Source organism: Convolutriloba macropyga, unplaced genomic scaffold (assembly GCF_964194025.1).
Source record: "Convolutriloba macropyga unplaced genomic scaffold, txConMacr16.3 SCAFFOLD_6107, whole genome shotgun sequence".
In the NCBI taxonomy this organism is placed as follows: domain Eukaryota; kingdom Metazoa; phylum Xenacoelomorpha; order Acoela; family Convolutidae; genus Convolutriloba; species Convolutriloba macropyga.
Genome location: NW_027451633.1, coordinates 1 through 5,000, shown reverse-complemented (window position 1 = coordinate 5,000; position 5,000 = coordinate 1). Strand labels below are relative to the sequence as shown.

General features: G+C 41.3%; 1 non-coding gene and 1 pseudogene across 1 annotated transcript in view; both read right to left on the bottom strand.

Annotated features, from left to right (window-relative positions):
* The window catches only part of LOC142356854 (large subunit ribosomal RNA), a 3,522-nt gene extending 1,941 nt beyond the window's left edge, over positions 1 to 1,581 (bottom strand). The window contains exon 1 of the ribosomal RNA XR_012761504.1: positions 1 to 1,581. This exon is cut by the window's left edge and continues 1,941 nt beyond it. This is a non-coding gene — a ribosomal RNA (large subunit ribosomal RNA).
* Positions 1,582 to 3,263: 1,682 nt separating this feature from the next.
* On the bottom strand, positions 3,264 to 3,415 carry LOC142356853 (5.8S ribosomal RNA; annotated as a pseudogene).
* Between the last annotated feature and the right edge of the window lie 1,585 nt (positions 3,416 to 5,000).

Here is a 5,000-nt window from a genome sequence, read left to right as displayed (position 1 = left end):
CCTTTCCCGCTTCAGTCCTCAAAGTTCTCATTTGAGTACTTGCTACTTCCACCAAGATCTGCTCCATTGATCGCTTCGCGCATACACTTGCGTGCATACTTTAGCGCAATCAATGTGTCCTCCTACACATGAATATCATTTTTGAGCTGGTGAGGCTCTTTTTCTCTAATCTAACTTGCGTTAGATATTGATATTCATGGTTGGGTATAGGCCACGAGCTCTAGTGCCATCCATTTTCAGGGCTGATTGATTCGGCAGGTGAGTTGTTACACACTCCTTAGCGGATTTCAACTTCCATGACCACCGTCCTGCTGTCAGTATCAATCAACACCTTTTGTGGTGACTCATGAGCAAGTAGTTAGGCGCCTTAACCCAACTTTTGGTTCATCCCACATCGCCGGTTCTGCTTACCAAAAGCGGCCCACAAAAAGCTTGCATTCATAGTCCAAGTGCAATTAAGTCACAAGGACATCTCACCGATTTATAGTTTGAGAATAGGTGAAGGAAAAATTTTCCCCCATTCCTCTAATCATTCGCTTTAACCGATGAAATTGCTTTGCGAAGATTTTTCAATCTTGCTCAAGCTTTTGCTATCCTGAGGGAAACTTCGGAGGAAACCAGCTACTAGATGGTTCGATTAGTCTTTCGCCCCTATGCTCAGGTCAGACGATCGATTTGCACGTCAGAACCGCTTCGGGCTTCCACCATGGTTTCCCGTGGCTTCGCCCTGCCCAAGCATAGATCACCATCTTTCGGGTCGTGTGCTACTTGCTCTGGATCAGTCATGCAATAAGAGCAAAACCGTCCGTGGTTGCGGGACACCGAATCGGCGCCCTCACCACACAAAGTAGTGCAATTCATAAAAATTACACTGTTCACTTTCATTTCGCGTGTGCGCTTTCAATGAGCGACAACACTTGCAAGCAACTCACACTCCTTGGTCCGTGTTTCAAGACGGGCTGTAGAGAGCATTGAATAGGAAGTTGAGGTCAGACAGGCAATCAAGATCAATTTATCTCATTTTGTTTAGAATCAACAAGAAGAATTCCGAGGAAAACTTCTGCTCGATTCATTAACAAGATTTGCCAAAAGACGACAACTACACTACTCGGTAGCCGAGAATATAATATCAAGGCATTGAGTATGGTAACGCTCACTCCAGTTCCCCTTCAACAGTTTCACGTACTTTTCACTCTCTCTTCAGAGTGCTTTTCAACTTTCCCTCACGGTACTTGTTTACTATCGGTCTCGCTTTATAATTAGCTTTTGGAGAGACATATCTCCAGCTTCGAGTTGCACTTTCAAACAACTCTACTCATAGGAATGAGCCATTATGACTGGTATCGAAAATGACCTTTACAGGATTTTCACCTTCTTTGATGCTACTTTCCAGTAGACATCAGGACAAATTCACCAGTCTAGCATCAAACCATACCGGACACCGAGAAATGTTGCCATTTCTCTTCCCGATGAGCTTTTCCCTGTTCATTCGCCATTACTAAGGGATTCTCAGTTGATTTCTTTTCCTCCCCTTACTGATATGCTTAAGTTAAGGGGGTTCTCTCGCCCAATTCAGGTTATGTAGTTGATTGTCTCTTAATTGGTTCACTGACCAATATGAGACAGAAACCGATTCAGCAGTTTTGTTCGCTACTACTATCAAACACAGGTCGAAGTTTCCATTCAGTCATTAATTCCAACTTTCAAATGTTGTTGTTTCAGCTTTCGCTTACTAGAAGCAACATAATACTCGCTGCAATACAGACCTCGGGAAACCCTCACCGTGAATAAGGTTCACTCACATATTTCACTACATTTTGCGTGGGATTGGAGATGAGGCTACTCGTTCTTGCTCAGTACTAGGCTGAAAATTAACGAAACTTCGTTACAAACGTTCACATGTTGATGTTTCCGCTTTCGCGTACTCGAAACAACATAATACTAGTCTTTGTAATTTAGTTTCATAATTTCAACTGTTCTCATGCAGAATTTTTGCTCATTCTTATCCCAAATTTTGACCTGGCTACTAGTTACACTCCTTGTACTTATTGCAAAATGACCACAAATTTCAACAGCTTTCACATGTTGCTGTTTCGGCTTTCGCTTACTACAGTCAACATAATACTCGTTGCAAAATAAGTGCTCGGCACTGCAATTTTCCAAAGACGAAGTTTCGCCAGTTCAATTTTCGCTCGCCAATTATGGCTACTAATTCACACGGTACTGAGCTCAACAACATTAAATTTGTTCAGCAAGACTTTCACATGTTGATGTTTTGGCTTTCGCCTACTAGAAGCAACATAATACTCGTCTTGTTAGCTCATTCAATGAGAATAGCTTTTCCCGTTGAGAATTTTTGCCTTCAATTGGCGTTGTAGTGAGTTTGGCTACTCAGATCACCAAATACTTGTGACAATTCGAACCAGAAATGTTTTCAATTTTCACATGCTGATGTTTCGGATTCAACCTACTAGAAGCAGCATAATACTTGTATTCAACAATTTCTGTATCAAATCCCAGTTTTCTCTGGTGCATCTTTGCCAAACTATTCCAAACTGCCTGAGTCTGAATACCAATTACAGGTACTAGTAAATGCACGTTACTAAGGACTATATAGTTCTAGGTTACTGTACACAACGACGTTCACATGTTGATGTTTCAGCTGCCGCTTACTAGAAACAACATAATACTTATCGTGCATACCTTTCCATAACTTGTCCTTTTCAGATGCATTAGTTTCCCTTTGTCTTGGCTTCTACAGTCAGACTGGCTACTAGTAACAGCACAGTACTAATCACATATCGTTCTACAGTTTGCAGACAACTTTCACATGTTGATGTTTCAGCTTTCGCCTACTAGAAACAACATAATACTCGCTGTATACATTTGTAGTTCTCTATGTAACTTTCATGTGAAGAAGTTTCGCCAGTCTTTTTGACTGTCTCAAATCTGAGTCATGCTTAGGCTACTAGTTGCTTCATAGTACTTATCGCCTCGAGATCATTGAACAAAACTTGATTTTCACATGTTGCTGTTTCAGCTTCCGCTTACTAGAAACAACATAATACTAGTCTCATTAAGTTCCGTCTCTTTGCAATTTTCTTATGAAGAAAATTCGCCATCACAATGACTCCAGCAGTTCTTGATCAAGGAATGCAATCATTGATCAGAATGCTATTATTTGAATCGGTTCTGCTTTAAGTGTTCCAATTTTATTGGAAGCACCAACAATAGAACATCAATGTGTTCAATCGAGAGTTATATAACCCTGAATCGGACGCAGTCAACAGCCGAAGCCGAGACCGCCTTTTGCGTTAGAGAGGTCGGTAAACAAATCTTGCGATTCATACCGAATTAACACATATAGCTGTGCTCCTCTTCGTAAAGCGAGCCAAGTGATCCCCTGTTGAAGGATGTATTTGGACCAATCTAGTAGCATTTGGTTTCCAACAAGCTCTCCCAAGTTAGCTTACTTATTGGGCTTTTCAACCAATTCGGTTGGCTACAAGCATCATCAAAGTACTAGCCACAGTTTGATCGCAAAATTCTACGACTTTCACATGTTGATGTTTCGGCTTGCGCTTAGCCTACTATAAGCAACATAATACTAGTCATATCATAGAGCGTGATCAGCTTGTGACGTTCTCATGATGAAGTTTCACCAACAGTGTCTCACTTCGAGCTTAAATCCAGCTACTAGTAACTACACAGTACTGACTGCAACGATAACTTTTATCTATACCTTTCACATGCTGCGCTTTCGGCCAGGGCCTACTAACGTCAACATAATACTCGATATAAACTTTTGTTCATGATGCAGCTTCCCCATGCAGAAGTTTCGCCTTCAAATGCTCTCTTGGCCATATGACGTAAGAAAAGGTTACTAGTAACATCACAGTACTAGCCACAGTTTGATTGCAAAATTCTACGACTTTCACATGTTGATGTTTCGGCTTGCGCTTAGCCTACTAGAAGCAACATAATACTAGTCATATCATAGAGCGTGATCAGCTTGTGACGTTCTCATGATGAAGTTTCACCAACAGTGTCTCATTTCGAGCTTAAATCCAGCTACTAGTAACTACACAGTACTGACTGCAACGCTAACTTTTATCTATACCTTTCACATGCTGCGCTTTCGGCCAGGGCCTACTAACGTCAACATAATACTCGATATAAACTTTTGTTCATGATGCAGCTTCCCCATGCAGAAGTTTCGCCTTCAAATGCTCTCTTGGCCATATGACGTAACACAAGGTTACTAGTAACATCACAGTACTAGCCACAATTTGATCGCAAAATTCTACGACTTTCACATGTTGATGTTTCGGCTTGCGCTTAGCCTACTATAAGCAACATAATACTAGTCATATCATAGAGCGTGATCAGCTTGTGACGTTCTCATGATGAAGTTTCACCAACAGTGTCTCACTTCGAGCTTAAATCCAGCTACTAGTAACTACACAGTACTGACTGCAACGATAACTTTTATCTATACCTTTCACATGCTGCGCTTTCGGCCAGGGCCTACTAACGTCAACATAATACTCGATATAAACTTTTGTTCATGATGCAGCTTCCCCATGCAGAAGTTTCGCCTTCAAATGCTCTCTTGGCCATATGACGTAAGAAAAGGTTACTAGTAACATCACAGTACTAGCCACAGTTTGATTGCAAAATTCTACGACTTTCACATGTTGATGTTTCGGCTTGCGCTTAGCCTACTAGAAGCAACATAATACTAGTCATATCATAGAGCGTGATCAGCTTGTGACGTTCTCATGATGAAGTTTCACCAACAGTGTCTCATTTCGAGCTTAAATCCAGCTACTAGTAACTACACAGTACTGACTGCAACGCTAACTTTTATCTATACCTTTCACATGCTGCGCTTTCGGCCAGGGCCTACTAACGTCAACATAATACTCGATATAAACTTTTGTTCATGATGCAGCTTCCCCATGCAGAAGTTTCGCCTTCAAATGCTCTCTTGGCCATAT